General features: G+C 37.8%; 1 protein-coding gene across 14 annotated transcripts in view; it reads right to left on the reverse strand.

Annotated features, from left to right (window-relative positions):
* RNF180 (ring finger protein 180) overlaps window positions 1-18,268 on the reverse strand; it is a 276,981-nt gene that overhangs the window by 216,596 nt on the left and 42,117 nt on the right. For 6 of the 14 annotated variants that reach the window (XM_070587472.1, XM_070587478.1, XM_070587471.1 and 3 more), the window contains one exon: window positions 10,848-10,909. The exons of the other annotated variants lie outside the window; for them this stretch is intronic. The gene's annotated coding sequence lies outside the window, so the exon portion shown is untranslated. Of the gene's footprint in view, window positions 1-10,847; window positions 10,910-18,268 lie in introns of those variants that run through there. 14 annotated transcript variants of the gene reach the window in all.

Consider the following 18,268-nt stretch of genomic DNA (forward strand, 5'->3'; position numbering starts at 1 on the left):
GACAAAAGAAATGATCATGATCAGACTGATGAAATAAATTAATTCCCATGCAAAGTCTCTATCTTGTGTCTAACTGTAAAATAATGGTAATTTTGAAAACAAATTAAATAACTTCAATTGCGTTATAATATTGGGAAAAAATAATTCTTTTCCCTAATAAAAGATAAAATAACATATATTGAGTGTATTTATTAAGCATTACCATGTGCTATTCCCTTTCAACAATTTGTGCCTCATTTTTTAACTCCTTACAATACTAAGGAAGTATGACTTGGTTATTACGCATGCAAGGTCATCAAAATGGGATAGTGGTATGACTGGTGGAAAGATAAAATGGGCACAGTTAGAGGATATACATTTTTTTAAGTGGCAAAGAATATAGAAAAATAAGAGATAATACAGAGTCCCTCCAGATGGAAAAGTAGTTTTCCACAATACCCGAGTTCTCCATGGAGATTTTGGTTGTGGATGAAGGCGCCTGTATGGAGTAAGGATTCTTGCAGCATGAAAACTTGTGTTTGCTTCCTAGTGTTGTGTGCCTGTCTTCCCACAAGATAGAGGTAACTGGTGGAAAACAACCCAAGCACATTCCTAAGAACTTGTTGCAAAATTAGGTAATGTGAAGATTAGTCTCCCAAGAGCATCCTTCATCAAGACAGTCCTGTGTTTGAGGCTGTGTCTATAATGCAGTAGAGAAAATAGAGCCTCTATCATATTTTATACTTGGGCATCCTCAATGGCAAAACTGAAGGAGCTGGAGGCAGGCCTGAGGTATGTAAGGCTACAGAAAATAAAATGAGTTGAGTGTGGATGTATAATTTGCATGTAAACTATGTCAGTATGTATGCATATTATTTTTAGATAGGCAAAGCTTATCATTTTAAGTGCCAGAACAAGAACCATTTTTCCTGGGTCTCAAATCACCGTTCTGAAACTACAACCATCACCTTCCACCCAAATCCATATTATGTGTTAAAAACAGATAATTATTTATTTTGAGGTCAAATATCAAACTAGAAATGTTAAGATCCTAGAGGGCTCAATCTGTCAGTGAAATTTGCCATATTTTAAAAGTGTTGTTTTTTCTCAATCTTTCCCTAGTGAATTACAAAGTAGCAAGTTGATATCCAAAAGCCACTTTTAAAGGACTACGCAACAGCCTTTCATTATAAAAAATATCCTAACACAGAATAAGACCTGTTTGAAGAGTTTTTAAAAATCAAATTATAATAGTACTTACATTAAAGGCATTATAGAGAACACTGTTACCGGGTCTTAGTTCATATCAACCCTGGTATTGGTTACCCTACAGTGAACCCAGCATATCTGGATTAAAACTAAAAGCACAAGTTGCCAGTTCCCTGGTTCTTTAGTTACACTCACATGTAAATACTTGTTTCTTTAACCTCTGACTCCTGGAAGCTTGACAACCAAATAGAAGTTACAAGTTGTTAACGTCCAGATGACTCATGCTGGGCTCCCACTAAAGTTATGGCTAATCACAGGAACTTGAAGTTCTTTCATAGAGAAACTAATATCTAGAGAATATCAAGAAACCAAAGCTGCCCAGGCCCAACTCCTCGGCTTCCTGACGTCAGAGTCTACCTCCACCATGGAGATAAACAGCCAAGGACACTCATCTGAGAAGTCCTTTGTCTCCTCCATTGGAAGCAGCCCCAGACACAGGCTGATGGGAAAATGCTGACCAAGAAGTCCTGGACCCTCTCCCCTACCTAAAACCCCAAATAAAAACCCCTACTTGTTTCTTAACGGGGGGCAAGCAAATTTTGAGGCACTTGCCTTTACTTTGCTCCCTCTGCCTGGCAAAGTAAAGTCTTTCCTTTTTCTCCCAAGACTCTGTTCTCATTATTTGGATTGGCATCAGGATCAGAGACTGGACTTTCAGTAACACCACCACTAATGAGAAGACAGGAAATTTAAACATACAGCCATTCTTAAAAATATTCTGAACTTGTAAACTTTAATTCATGCTTTAGATATTCTTTTTTTTTTGAGGAAAGTTTGCCTTGAGCTAACATCTGCCGCCAATCCTCCTCTTTTTTGCTGAGGAATACTGGCCCTGAGCTAACACCGTGCCCATCTTCCTCTACTTTATATGTGGGACACCTGCCACAGCATGGCTTGACCAGCGGTGCATAGGTCTGCACCCAGGATCTGAACCAGCGAACCCTGGGCCACCGAAGTGGAACGTACAAACTTAACTGCTGTGCCACAGAGCTGGCCCCAAAGATACTCTTAAGGAAGAAGAAAGCAAAAACGTTAAGGTTTGTACTTTTGGTAAAAACAAGGCACTTTTGAGCCCTGGTTATACACGAATGTTTATCTTTTCTGCTAATCCCACTAGCACAAAATCTTCCTTCTAAGTAGACCTTTATGATTGTTTTAACATTACAAACAGAAATATTTATATGCAGAAAAAAATATTTTGAGGCTCATGCGTATGACTTTAACATACCTGTGAATTTCTGTGATGAGGCACTTTTCAGATACCTCGTTGCTTCAATACCTCAAGTATATATAATACATTATAAAATTTTTTCATCAGAAAGTTTTGATGTTTAAAACTTTGGTACCCTGGCCATTTTATTCTCTAACTTACAGCATAAACTTTGGGCAAGTCATATAAATTCTTTGGGTCTTATTTAACTCATATGTCAACATCCTTTTAGTACATGCAAATATCTATATCATGTATATTTTTTTATTGAGAGGATTAACAAGTTTCAATGCCTTCTCAAAGAAGTATGTCATACAAAAAGGAAAAAAACGTTTAAAAATCACTGAGGTAGCTAATCTTTAAGCACTTGTAATAAATGCTATTGGTGCCTGCCCAGATCCCCTTTACTGGCCAGTTCACTCAGCTCTCAGCTGTTGTCAGCATCAGAGATATCCTCTTCCCTAAAGGAAAACCCTTAGGGAAATGGGAGCCACCTTGCCTGGGAGGCTATACACACCACACCCCAAATCGCCGACCAGGGAAGAGCAGATGCTAACCAATGACTCACTGGCAAGTTACTACAAAGTCCAGTCCCTCACCTCAACGTGGGGTCAATTCAGTGGGGCAATTTGAGCTCCAGAACTTCCCCGTAGGATCAAATTGAAGTGAGTCTCTAGCAGAGAACACATTCTTGAGTAGATTCCCACCCCTCTGCCCCCACCTCACCCTCTTTCCCTCTCCCTTCCTCTCCTCAGAGCACTTGCCAAAAATCACTTGAACAGGAATCCCTGTCTCAGGCTCTGCTTCCAGGGTAATGGAATAAGACAGGCATTTTGAGTCCTAACATTTTATAAATCTAGAAAGTGGTTTTAGGATACAGACTCTAAGGATGTGTTTCTGTCCTTAGATCATTCATTCTGGATTATTCTGGAGCTAGATAACAAGGAGGATGCTATTGCTGATGATAAGTAGAGTTTGATAGTCCCTGGCATGCTACAGTTGAATAATTGCTAAGACCTTATTTAGTTCACCATGGTGACCTGGGATGGGATAGGGGAAAAGCCATCTACTACCTGGTGTAATGTCTAGTGGGGTTGAGCAATGTGGGAAAATAACTGTAAGGACTGACATTGGGTGGCTCTTGCTTAGTGCCGTTAATTGAAGAGAGATGACAAAGCTCATCTCTATTAATGAACAATACACAGCACAGAGTGAGGATCAGAGGCCTCTTTGGCAGCATTTAAAGGGAACCTTATCTTCTGCAGCCAGAGAACATGTCATACTGAAGGCAAGGCTCAGGACTAAAACCTCTGAGGACCTTGAACTCCTGGATTCCCTTGAATGCTCTGCACTTGTAGAACCGGCCTGCTCCCCTTGTTGGAAGATAAAGACTCACTTTCTTGAAGACTATGCAGAAACTTCAAGTGAGGTGGATGCCTTACAGAACAATCCCCACCCTCCTCAGAATCTGCCCTCTCTCCCATACTGGTCACGAGAAAATCAAATGTTAGCATATCCTGACTGGGAAAATGCTGGGTAAGGTAAACAGAGGGGAGGAATTATGTGCTAAAATTGCTGCAGCTCCTCGCCAACATATTTCAACCAAAACCAGAGAGTATGCCTGAGAATGAATCCTGAGGATGCTGAATCAAGAGGGGAGGAATACAAGGCTGAATATGGGATGATATGATGAAATGGGAGCACTCTCCTGTGATACAGGATTTAAACCTTTGTCAATAGTGCTGAGTGATGGTTCTAATACATTTCTGGAATGACTCTTGGACATTTTGAAAGACTGATGGCCTGCATTAAATGATATAGAGATGCCAGAGCTCCTGTGGCAAACTGTAGAGGAAGGGGCCAAAAGACTTATAGAAGTGGAAATGCTTGAATGGTTCTAATATTTTAAAAAATCAAAAAGCTAGCAACTCACCATTTCCTTTGGGAGGGCCCACATCAGAGGCAGTATCAAAAGCTGTTTGTGTAACTTGGGATAGACAGCAGTATACATACATGGTCTTGTCTCAGGGCTATGTTAATTCTCCTGCTTTCCATCGTAATATAGTCCGAAGGACCTTAACCATCTGATCATCTCACTGAATTTCGAATTACTCCACTGTATTGATGATATGTTAATTGGACCTGATAAACATGAGACAAGTACCCTGGAAAGCATGGTAAGACACATGTGTGTCAGAGAGTGGGAGATAAACTATACAAAATTCAGGGGCCTCCTATATCCATGACGTTTTTAGGGGTCTCTCACCTTCTGATTCAGGATAAAGTAAAGGAATGGCTTCTTGAAGGTGCAACTGAAGTACCAGCTTGGGAATGACACCACGTCAGGATGATACACTGTCCTTAGAATGTAGTTTATATCTTCAATCAGTGGTGTCACCAATGGGTAGAATGCATGGGTCCAGAGACTGAAGTGTTAAAGTGGGAGTCACTGCCAGTGACTCACTTGGGGTATTAACTTTAGGCTTTATGGGTTTTTAGTGGCCCTAGTTCATAGCGGGCACTGTAAGAATTTTACCAAACTTAAACTTATGGCTTCTGTTGCATTGGGATCCCTATGGCAGTTGACAACCAAAGTAAGAATGAACTAGCTACACCAGTAAAGGTGATTGACCCTAACACATAGTGAGGAGGTAGAAATGCTGTTCCATAATGAGAACAGGATGAAGTATGCTAGCGTTCAGGTGATTTACTGGGGCTGCTTTTTTGGGAGGCAGGGAAGGAAGATTGGCCCTGAGCTAACATCTGGCCAATCTTCCCCTATTTTATGTGGGATGCTGCCAAAGCATGGCTTGACAAGCACTGCTAGGTCAGTGCTTGGGATCTGAACCTGCAAAAACCTGCGAACCCCAGGCCACCAAAGTGGAGTATGCAAACTTAACCACTACACCACCAGGCCAGTACTTTACAAAAGAGTGAAGGCTTCTTTTGTTTTTTTAAAGATTGGCACCTGAGCTAACATCTGTTGCCAATCTTTTTTTTTCTCCCTTCTTCTCCCCAAAGCTCCCCAGTACCTAGTTGTATATTCTAGCTGTAGGTACTTCTGGTTCTGCTATGTGGGATGCTGCCACTGCATGGCTTGATGAGTGGTGTGAGGTCCGCACCCAGGATCCAAACTGATGAAACCCTGGGCCGCCAAAGTGGAGCACGCAGACTCAACCGCTCGGCCACAGGGCCAGCCCCAGTAAAGGCTTCTTTTGACATACCTGTGCCCAGTTGTAATTGTAAATGAGCAATACAGCAATCGTGGCTTGACAACTGCATGGAAACCAGGAGCTTAGCTGCCTCAGAAATGAGGGTCTGGGCCAACCTTCTAAGCAAGCCGTCTAGGCCAGCAGAAGTGCTAACTGAAAGGATGGGGATTCTAGAATGATAGTGGAGGAGGCAGATGCTATGAGTTTTGGCCTCAAGACCAAACAACAGCTGGGACTGTATTTCATTCAAGAATCCTCTTTTTGTAAGGTTTTCCAGAAATCGTGTCCAGTCAGAATTCTGGAGAAGCTGTGCTTGGATGAAGTAAACAATGTGAAAAGCAAGTAAATCTGAGTTGAGCAGTGGGTTTGACTGTGTGTGATGTCAGTGCTCAACCCAATTCCCTTTAAAGGCCGATACATCCTCCACTCACCTGCTGTCAGTTAGCTGGTAACAGCTGCCCCTTCCATAGATAATTTTAGCTAAAAAGGAGTCAGCTACCATGGAGGCCATGCATTGACCCCCCAGCTTCAGCCAATGATTGACTAGCCTGACAGTACAAAAGGGCCACCCTTACCATAAGGTGGGAACAACACTGTAGTGCAGTTTGGGCTCCAGACCATGCTGTAGCATCAGGGTAAAGCTAGTCTCCAGTGGAGACCACGTCCTTGTTTAGTATTTTCGCCTGCCCTATTCTGCTTCTCTCACACATCTTTTTCTGAGATCACTCCCTGAATAAATCAATTGAATAGAAATCCCTGTCTCAGGCCCTGCTCCCAGGGCAATTCTATGAGTCTATGATTATAACGTCTGGAGGAAAGGTAGAGTTAGGACTAGGTTTCGGGTAGCCGAAGGGCAGGGAAGGCATTGGAAATGGGGGCAGCAATTTCCTGAGAACAGTGGTGTTTGGCAGATAGCTTGATCAGAGTCTGGTACACCAGCCATTTGAGAGGAATGGTGAGTGTAATAAGCTGAAAAATTGTTTGAAAATTAAATACTATTGATTGAGCAGCTTCTGTATGCTGAAATACAGAGGAAGAGTGGACGGGTGATGATTGGTGGTCACAGTCTAGATCATTGCATCTCAAACTTTAATGGTAAACGAGTTACTCAGGGATTTTACAAAGAAAAATGCAGATTCTAATTTTGCATTTCTAAAGTTCCCAGGTGACACCTTTACTGCTGATGCACAGACTATGGTTTGAGTAGTAAGGCTATAAATCAGGGTGGTGCAATAAAATATAAAGAAAGACATATGTATAATTTAAAATTTTTCTAGCAGCCACATTAAAGAAAGTAAGGAAGAAAATAAGTGAAGTTAATTTTATAATATATTTCAATTGACCCAATATATCCAAAATACTATCATTTCAACATACAAGCAATAGACAAATTAACGAGAAATTTTATGTTTTTTGTACTGTCTTCAAAATCTAGTGTATATTTTATACACTATTATATCGCAATTCGGATGCTAAATTTTCATCGGAAATATATACACATATTTGTATTTCATAACATTTACAGTGGAAAGATTCATGCACTCAAGTTATTCTAAACATGCTTAACAGTTTCCCAGTAACTGAACCAAGTGTGAGTTTTTAAATGTAAATTAATTAAAATTGAATAAAATTTAAAATTCAGTTGTTCAGTTGCACTATCCACATTTCAAATGCTCAAGAGCCACATGTGGCCAGAGGCTACTATATTAAACAGAGTAGCTCTAAGTCATGTGAGAAAGAAGAATGCTGAGTGGAACAGGAGGAAAAAGGAACTTGGGAAGTGGCTTGAAGAGATTGAAAACAGAGGGTTGAAAAGACTATGGTAACTTTTTCAAAAAAAAATCTAAGTAATGACGATTTCTTAGTAAGAGACAGAGTCCGAGTGAATAATGGAAAAAGCCCCTGTCTTTTTCTGTCCATTTGTGGCTAGAATTATTTTAACTTGTTTTGATAATTCGAAGTCACCAATATCTGGTTTTTCTTCTGTAGCAACCAGGACCTAAGCACTTGCCATCTTTGTTTTTACTTAAAGTATTAGATGTAGAACATCTCAATGATTAAAAGAAACATGACCCTCAGGGAAGAGGTTCCACATTGTTGGGACCTGGATAATTCCCCACCAGTGTTCTTAGAGGTAGGTACATTTTGACTCCAGACTCTGGCTACAAAGGATAAGAAGGCTTGTTGTTTGAGAGTCGTACCTCCCTGTGGCCACTACCAACAGGTTTGCCTGACTTTGCTGGGATAATTTGCCTAATACTCTGGCATCTGATTAGGTTCCCATTTGTTCATTCCATTGACTCCCACCAGGGTCTCATGCTCCTGGACAAGCCTTGTCTCCCTCTATTTCTGCCCCTCTCCCTGCTTCTTGGCGAGGACAAAATCCTAACTTGCTCTCTGGCCTCACCCTCTTCAGCTCTGACTCCACAGCTGGTGAGCTTGGTCTGCCTAATCTTCCATTAATTGTCTCCTCTGAATTGCTGTCCCAAGATGGTGGCTATTTGCTGAGTTGCTGAAGCTTTGCTGCCCCCTTCTGGTTTGAATGCTCAAAAAATATTTAATGATTTCTGGAAATGTATTATAATTGCATTGCCTTTCCAAATGCTAGTGTGTAATGAAAAGCTGCATAATTTAAAAAAATTAAATTCTATTTATTGAGCAGTTTCTGTGTCCCAGAGATATTAGGCACTGGAGATGCAGCAGTAAATGAAACTGACAAAAATATGTGCCCTCATGGAACAGTCAGGGGGGGACAAACAAGAAATATACAAACAAGTAAAATATGTGGTAAATCAAGAATTATACAAAAGTAAATAAATAAGGCTGAGAATGGAGATGGGGTGAAGGAGTCATTTAAATTTCATATAAGGCCAGGAAAGTTCTCCCTGAGACTTATAGGACATGAGGGAAGTAGCAAAAAGAACAATAAACATTGAGGCAGGAGGCTGCTTGATATATGTGCGAAACATCAAGGAGGCCAGGTGGCTGGAGCATTGAAGCAGAGTGACTGAGGGTAAGTAGTAGGACTTAGGTCAAGGGAAAGTGTGGTGGGGCAGGAGGGTGCAGATTACAGTGCCTTGTAGGCAATTTTATACATATACATATACCCACATACACACATATATACATACACACATACATTTATACATATATATTACTCTGAATCAGACTGGAAGCTAATGGAGAGTTTTGAGTAGAGGGGAGATATGACGTGACTTATTTAAATAGATCTCTCTGAGGATTATATGATGAATAGACTATAAGGGTGGCAAGGGACAAGTGGAGGGACTTGTTAGGAGGTAAGGAATAACAATGACTTAGACCAGCATGATAGAATGGAAGTAGTGAGATATGGTCAAGTTCTCGGTATATTTTGAAGGTAGAGTGTTTGCTGATGGATTGAATAAGGGGTGTGAAAGAGAGGGCTCAAAGATGACTGGATGGCTGAGCAAACAGAGGATTGGTATTGCCATTTATTAAGATGGAGAAGTCTGGGGGAAGGGCAGGCTGGAAGGATGAAAGTAGACAGAATAAGAGTTGTTATTTGGAAATGGTTAGTTTGAGATGCCTGTTGAACATATACCAAACTGGAGATCAGAGGAGAAATATAGGCTAGTGATAAAATTTTTGGTGATAGATAGATTGATAGATAGATGGTATTTAGAGCCATAAGACTGGATGAGATCAAATTAAGAACATTAATTCAATATGGCAGAAGTTGTTGCTACAACTGAATTATCACTTGCAATATGAACATGGTTCTGACTTAGTGGTGCCGCTTCTTTTGAGATTTAAATGCCCATTTTGCCATGTGATTTATGATGACTTTGTTCTCCTATTACTTTTATTTATTTGAACTATTGTGAAACTATAGTTCAAAAACTTACTCTGTGGTCATCTGGCCTTCACGTGGTGTGACTGTATCCCTGATGAGTTCATTCCACCTCTGACTTTTCTCCTTAGTTCATCACAATTAAAATATCTGCTAGCAGTAACAGGATGGTGAACACAAGTGCAGATACTGGCAGTATTATGGAGTGCCTGCCATGCCTTCCCCATTCCCACATTCTCTCGTTCAACTAGAAAATTTCTACATCTCCTTCAAGACTCAGCGTATATGTCATCCACTCTGGGAAGCCCTTCTTGATGTCTCTGGGCAATGCTCCCTTGTCTGTATTTTCATCGTGCTGCTTTTTACCACTTGTATAGCCCCTATCGTGTAACTAATCACTATCTTTCATATCCTTTCTGCCATGTGTAATTCCCTAGAGGGCAGGGACTGTACTTTACTCATTTTTGATGCTTAGTGATTACTGTCACATAGTAAGTGCTCAATAAATATTAAATGAGTAAATAAATACCATTTATGCTAAACAAGATGATGGGCTTTTCATTTTGGCCACTTTTATGTTGAATAAATTAAAATCATATAACTTCAAAAGCCATTTAATGTCTAGGTACCTTCAAATAAAGGAGGAAAAGAGCTCTTTATTTCTCTCTGGGCAGCCTAGAGGGGAGTGTAAGTAGCTGCCTAGTTCTTATTTCATTTGACGTTAATTCTGTCGGCCAAAGAAGATTATGTCTGAAGAGCTGTCAGACTTCATTCTTCAGTGCTGCTCTTTTGCCAGGCTCACATCAAAGGGCTGTGTGGACGTTTATTCATGGTGAGGCTTTCTGGCTCCTCAGACTAGTTTGGAATGCGGATCCATTTGAGAGACTAACGGTGTAGTTCCCTAGTGTTGGCTGAATCTTTTCACCAAGAATTATTGCAGTGGTTTCCCTTGGTTTAACCCCATGGGTGTTAAGCCCAGAAATTTTGGTCCTTTATGTGTTTTGTTCTAATCCAGTTTAAGTTTTGTTCTGATTATCTATTTATTTTGCAAGTCTTTATCTAGCTGTTAAATAATGTAGGAAAGTGGCTTTAAAGCCTCCTATTCCAAAAAGTTTATATTGAAAATAGCAGCCAGTCAAACTTGTACCTAGGCAAACAATCAAACCAATATCTACTGAATACCCTCTGCATGCCAGGAATTATTTTGGGTGGTAGAGACACAGTAGTGAATACAATAAAGCTCCCTGCTCTCATGGTGCGTACTTTCTATTGGTTAGATGATAGATAATAACAAATAAACAAATACACCTCTTCACTTCATAGAATATCAGTATTGAATCCTTACCTGGGCTCCCAATCTTATGGCTTCTGGCTGGGTCCTGGAAGCATTGGCTGGTGATCAGAGGGCTGGAGGAAAAAGAGGTTGAGATATTTATTCTCCTCCCTCCCTCCATAACTAGCAGCATGGTTTTGGCAGTCCAGCACTACTCCACAGTCACAGCTCCTGTCAGTTGGCAAATCTTCTGTGGGTCCAGCTTTTGCCACTTTGGTAACACTGATCACTTCTTTGCCCCTTTAGGCCTAAGGGTGGCAACAGCTTTGTGCTGTAATAATCACACTGCACACACCTCTATAAATAGAACCTTCTTTTAAGTCTCTTCATTTAAATCCTTTTGAGTGTACCTTGTGTTTCCTGTTAAGGCCATGAAAGATACAGCAGGAATATTAAAGAATAATCATTTACATGTGTAGATACCCCTTCTGTCCATTTCTAACGAGGAAGAATATTCTAGGCCTGTATCTTACACATTAGAGGTACTTAAATATATTTTGTTATTGATGATGAAAAATCTCAGAAAAACCTATTCTAGGGGCTTCCCCAGAACCATTGGAAATAGGATCACACAGATCTGACTCATTCTTTGAGGTTGGTTTTACCTATAATTTGGTTTTATGAACAAAAACTATTATTACTACTCACTATATTACTTCAGGTGATACTGTAAAAGCTAAACCAAAAGGTTTATACTCCAAAAGACTTGAAATCTTTTCATATTAAACAGAGAAGTAATATTCTTTGGGAAATAGAGGCTTACTGATTTAAACAATCACAGAAACATGAATATTAACTGTTAATATGAATATTAAAATATGAACAATAACTGATTTAAATTCACAACAATATGAATATTATTATAACTTCCAATTGTGAAAGTGTATTTGCTATATGATTTACAGAATAGGGTAAGACTGTGTTGAATTTATACTTTTCAAGCATGTTAAACTCTGGTTCATTTCTATCGCTATCGAGAATCATGTGCTCTGATGTCCCAGAACTTAAAAGTAATCTGACACAACATTCTAAATAATAAAACTTGAATTTCTATCACAAAATCTCCAATAAATGGCTTTGTAGTTTTTGCCAGAATGTTTTCAGTTTGAGAAATCTCATCATACTACCTCCTAGGGTAATCTATTGCATTTATGACATCCCTAAGTATTGGAAATCAACTTCTGGAATTTCCTTTATTGATCAGTAGTTCTGCTTTCTCACACTAGTGCAAATTACTCAAGGCTGGAGTTAAAAAACAAATCCACCTGAAAGGATTAGAGGTAACAGTCCCTGGCACTCCTGCAAGGCCAGGAATAGTGCCTGTTCCCTCCAGCCAGACTGGAAAACCTCCAGATATGGAAGACAATGGGTAGAGAACACAGAGGAGTTTTGCTTCAGTGATGGAGAATAATGAGTCCTAAACTAAATAGTGCTCCATCTGACCTAATAAATCTTGAAGTAAGACCTGAAGGGAGAAAATTGTTTCCAAGAACTTAACTGAATCCCAGGGGGAAAAAACCCTTCAAGAATATTTATAAAAGTACAAAAATATCCAGCACCTAACAAAGTAAAATTCATAATGTTTGGCATCATATCAAAGTTATCTGGCATGTAAAGAAGCAGGAAAATGCAACCATAATGAGGAGATAAATCAATCAAATGGAACTGACAATGATGTTAGAATTAGCAAACAAGGACGCTAAAATGGTTATGATAACTGTAGTCCTTTATGCTTGAAAAGTTAAATAGAAACATGAAAGATGTAAGAAACCCAAATCTAAATTCTAGAGTGTACTAGATGCAATTATAGTAGATTATACATTGCAGGAAGAAAAAATTAGAGAAGTTCAAGAAATATTAATAGAATATATAGAAAATGAAACACAGAAGGCAATTTAGAAAAAAACATAAACAGAGCATCCTTGAGCTGTGGGACAACTTTATGCAGCCTAATATAATGTGACTGGGGAAAATATTTGAAGAAATAACAGCTAAAATGTTTCTAAATTTAATGAAAACTATAAAACCACAGATATAAGAAGGTCAATGGGGGCCAACCCCATGGCTGAGTGGTTAAGTTCGTGCTCTCTGCTTTGGCGGCCTGGGGTTTCACCAGTTCGGATCCTGGGCACGGACATGGCACTGCTCATCAGGCCAAGCTGAGGCGGCATCCAACCTGCCAGAACTAGAAGGACCCACAGCTGAAATATGCAACTATGTACTGGGGGGATTTGGGGAGAAAAAGCAGGGAAAAAAAAGGAAGACTAGCAACAGTTGTTAGCTCAGGTGCCAATCTTTAAAAAAAAAAAAAAGAAGGTCAATGAATCTCAAGCACAAGAAATGTGAAGAAAACTGCAATCAAGATACATCATGATCAAATTGCTTAGAGCGAATAATCAAGAGAAAAATTTAAAAGCAGCTGGAAAAAAGCTATCAAAGGAGATAAAATGGAATCATGAAAATAGTCAATAATACAAAAGAAGGGAAAAAATAGGGAAAGGAAAATAAAGAACAGATAGGACAAAGAGAAAACAAATAGCAAGATAAATTTAAACCTAACCATATCAATAATAACAGTAAATATAAATATTTTAAACACTCCAATCAAAAAGCAGATATTGCCAGACCGTAGTCACATATATGCCGACTACAAGAAACACACTTCCATGTAAGGACACAAATAGATTAAAAAGTAAGAGGATGGAAAAAGATATACCATACAAAAAACTAATTAAAAGCGAGCTGGCCTTTCTACAGTATTTTAAGGAAAAGTATATTGCAGAGCAAAGAATATTACCAGGGATAACAAAGATAATTTTATAATGATTAAGGGATCAAGAGCACCTAACAATTGGAAACATTTATGCATCTAATAATACAGTTTAAAATAATGTGGCAAAAACTGATAGAATTGTTATGACAAATAGACAAATGCACAATGGTAGACATTTCTATACCTCTATTCATAAATGATAGGACAATTAGACAGAGAGTGAGTCTATAAAAGATTATTAATCAACTTAACCTAATTGACATTAATAGAGCATTCCATCCACAACAGGAAAATACATTTTCTTTTCAAGGGCACAAAGAAAAGTTATTACAATAAACATTACTCTGATTCATAAAATACGTCTCAAAATTGAAAAGGATTCAAGTCATACAAATTATGTTTCCTGTCCAAAATGGGATTAAATTAGAAATCCAAAAGAAAGTATTTTGAACTGAATGAAAATGAAAACATAACATATCAGATTTTGTGGGATGCTACTAAAATCCTGTTAGGAGGAAGTTTATAGCACTAAACATCCATATTAGCTAAGAAGAAAGGTCTCAAATCAATAACTTCAGTTACCACCTTAAGAAAGTATAATTAACCCATTATGCTGGCTGCTATAAAGAAAAACAAAACAGAAAATAACATGTTGATGAGAATGTGGAGAAACTGGAACCTTTGTGCGCTATTGGTAGAATTGTAAAATGGTGCAACCACTATGGAAAATAGTAAAGAGCTTCCTCAAAAAATTAAAAATAGAACTACCGTATGATCCAGCAATCCCACTTCTGGGTATACAGGTAAAAGAATTGAAAACAGAGTCTTGAACAGATATTTGCATACCCATATTCAAAGCAGTGCTGTTCACAATAGCCAAGGGGTAGAAGCAACCCAAATGTCCATTGATGGATGAATGGACAAACAAAATGTGGTATGTACATATAATGGAATATTATTCTTTCTTGAAAAGGAAGGAAATCCTGTCATATGCTACAATATGTATGAACATTCAGGACATTATGCTAAATGAAATAAGCCAGTAACAAAAAGACAAATTTGTGTGATTCTACTTATATGAAGTATCTAAATCGTCAAATTCATAGAAACAGAAAGTAGAATGGTGTTTACCAAGGGCTGAGGAGAGGGGTAAAAGGGGAAATGTTGTTTAATGGATATAGGATTTCAGTTTGCTAAATGAAAATATTCTGGAGATCTGTTTCACAACAATGTGAATATACTTAACACTACTGAACTATACACTTAAAAAAACCCACTAAACTGAATACAATGTGGGATCCTGAAATAGATACTGGAACAGAGAAAGAACCAGAAAATGAAGAAAATGGTGGAAAAATGAGAACATTTGAATAAGGCTTTTAGTGTAGTTAATAGTATTGTACTAATGTTACTTTCCTGGTTTTGGTCATTGTATTATGGTTATAAAAGGTGTTAACATTAGGGGAAGCTGGGTAAAAGGTATATAGGAACCCTCTATACTATTTTTGCAACTTTGTTTAAAATCACTTCAAAATAAAATGTTTAAAAAATTTAAAAAGAGAAAGTATAAGAGTAAATTAATTTCAAATCAAGCCAAACAAAGGAAATAACAAAGATCAGAGCAGAAATCAACGAAACAGCAAAACAGTATAGAAAACATCAGTGAAACCAAAAGCTGGTTCCTTGAGGAAAACAAAATTGATAAACTTCTAGCCAGACTGATCAGGCAAAACAAGAGAGAAGACAGGATTTACTAACATCAGGAGTGAGAGAAATGATATCACTACAGATTCTACAGATTTTAAAAGGATTATAAGGGAATAATGAATAACTTTATGCTAAAAGGATTAGAAAGGAATATTATGAATAACTTTATGCTAATAAATTTGACAACATGGGCGAAACAGACAAATTCCTTGAAAGACATAAAGTACCAAAGCTCACACAAGAAAAAACAGATAGTGTAGCCAGCCTGGTGGTGTGTAGTGGTTAAGTTCGTGTGCTCCACTTTGGCAGCCCAGTGCTTGCAGGTTCAGATTCCAGGCACAGACCTACACACTGTTCATCAGGCCACGCTGTGGCGGCATCCCACATACAAAAGTAGAGGAAGATTGGCACGGATGTTAGCTCAGGGGCAATCTTCCTCAAGCAAAATGAAGAAGATTGGTAACATATGTTAGCTCAGGGCCAATTTTCCTCACCAAAAGTCCCCAAAACAAAACAAAGAAAATTGATAGCCTGAATAACCCTATATTTATTAAAGGAATTGAATTTGTAGGTTAAAACGTTGCAACAAAGAACTCCAGGTCTAGATGTCTTCCCCGGTAAATTCTGCTAAATATTTATGGAAGAAATGCTGTACAAACTTCAAAAACATTGAAGAGAAGGCAACACATTCTAATTCATTCTATGAGGTCAGCATTATCTAGATACCAATATCAGACAAGAAAATAAATCCACAGACTAATATCCCTCATGAACACAGGTGAAAAACTCTAAATGAAATTTTAGCAATTCGAATTCAACAATATATAAATCCCAAGTCAGATTTATTTCAGGAATGCAAGTTGGCTTTAACATTTTAAAGTCAATGTAATTCACCATATTAACAGACTAAAAAGAAAAAAATCATTAGATCATTTCAATAGACAAAGAAAAGACATTTGACAAAATTCAATATCCATTCTTGATAAAAATTCTTAGCAAATTAGGAAGAGGAGGGGACTTTCTCAACATAAAGGGCATCTATGGAAAATACACACTCATTTCATCAATTCATTAATGGTAAATTACTGAATGTTTTCTCCCTGAGACCAGGAAGGAGACAAAGATGTCCACTCTCACTGCTTTTAGTCAACATTATATTGGAGGTTCCAGCCAATATAAGGCAAGAAAAAGACATGGAAAGAAGTAAAACTCTTGATTCACAGACAATATGATCATCTATCTAGAAAACCTGAGGTAGTCTACAAAAAATCTATCAGAATTAATAAGTGTGTTTGGCAAAATTATAGGATACAAGATCAATGTGCAAAAAACTATCACATTTATATACACTAGCAAGCAAAAATTGAAAATTGAAATTTAAAAAACCAATACCATTATAATAGCTTCAAAATATATGAAATACTTAGGTACAACTCTGATAAGAGATATCGAAGATGTGTACACTGAAGTTTACACATCATTGCTGAGAGAAATTTAAGAAGATTTGAACACATGGAGAATTATACTGTGTTCATGGGACAGAAGACTCAAAGTTTTTAATATGCCATTACTCCTCAAATTGGTCTATAGTTTTAATGCAATCTAAAATTTGTTTTTATAAATTTATGATCTGATTCTAAAATCTATATGGAAATGCAAAGGTCCTAGGTAGCCAAAACAACATTGAAAAAGATGAATAAGTTTGAGGATTAATACTACCTGATTTCAAGATTAGTTATAAAGTTACAGTAATCAAGACAGTATGATATTGCCACAAAGAGAAATAGATCAATGTAGCAGAATAGGGAGTCCAGAATAAACCCACACAAGAATGGACAACTAATTTTCATCAAAGGTGCAAAGGCAATTCAATGGAGAAAGCATTATCTTTTCAACACATATTACTAGAAGAATTGGATAGCCATATGTAAAAAATGAGCTTTGATTCCTACCTTGCATCATATGAGTACATAGCCTAAAACTCTGAAACTTATATAATAAAATAGGCAAAAAACTTTCTAACCTCGGGTTAGGCAAAGTTTTCTTGCATGCAACACCAAAAGTATGACAAATATAAGAATATACTGATAAATGGAGTTTCATCAAAACTAAAAACTTCTGCTCATCAAAAGGCATGTTAAGAGAATGAAAAGACAAACCACAGATTGGGAGAAAATATTTGTAAACCTTATATCTGATAAAAGTCTTGTTTCCAGAATATATAAAGAATTCTCAAAACTCAATAAGAAGAAAACAAACACCCCCCCAAAAAAAGGGAAAAAAACAGTTGAACAGATGTTCAGCAAAGAAGATAGACAAACAGCAAATAAGCACGTGAAAAGATGTTCAACATTATTAGTCACTGGAGAAATGGAATTGCAACCACAGTGAGAGATACACCTACTAGAATGGTTAAAATTGAAAAGACTGACCATACCAAGTGTTGGTTAGTGTATGGAGAAGCTGGAACTCTCATACACTGTTATTTGGAATATAAAATAATATAACCACTTTGGAAAACAAGTTTTCATTTTTTACTTTCCTTAAAAGTTAGACATATGGATTGGCCCAGTGGTGTAGTGTATCAATTCATGCAATCAGCTTTGGTGGCCCGGGATTCACAGGTTCAGATCCTGGATGCAGACACATGCACTGCTCAGCAAGCCATGCTGTGGTGGCATCCCAAATACAAAATAGGGGAAAATTGCCACAGATCTTAGCTCAGCGACAATCTTCCTCAAGCAAAAAGAGGAAGATTGGCAACAGACATTAGCTCAGCACCGATCTTCCTCACCAAAAAAAAAAAAAAAGTTAAACATATATGTAGATAACGTATGATCCAGCCATTCCACTTCTAGATCAAGAGAAATGAAAACATATATCAATACGAAGACTTGAATCAAATGTTCATAGCACCTTTATTTGTAACAGCACCAAACTAAAAGCAACCTAA

The sequence above is a fragment of the Equus przewalskii genome, chromosome 20, assembly GCF_037783145.1.
Source record: "Equus przewalskii isolate Varuska chromosome 20, EquPr2, whole genome shotgun sequence".
NCBI lineage: Eukaryota > Metazoa > Chordata > Mammalia > Perissodactyla > Equidae > Equus > Equus przewalskii.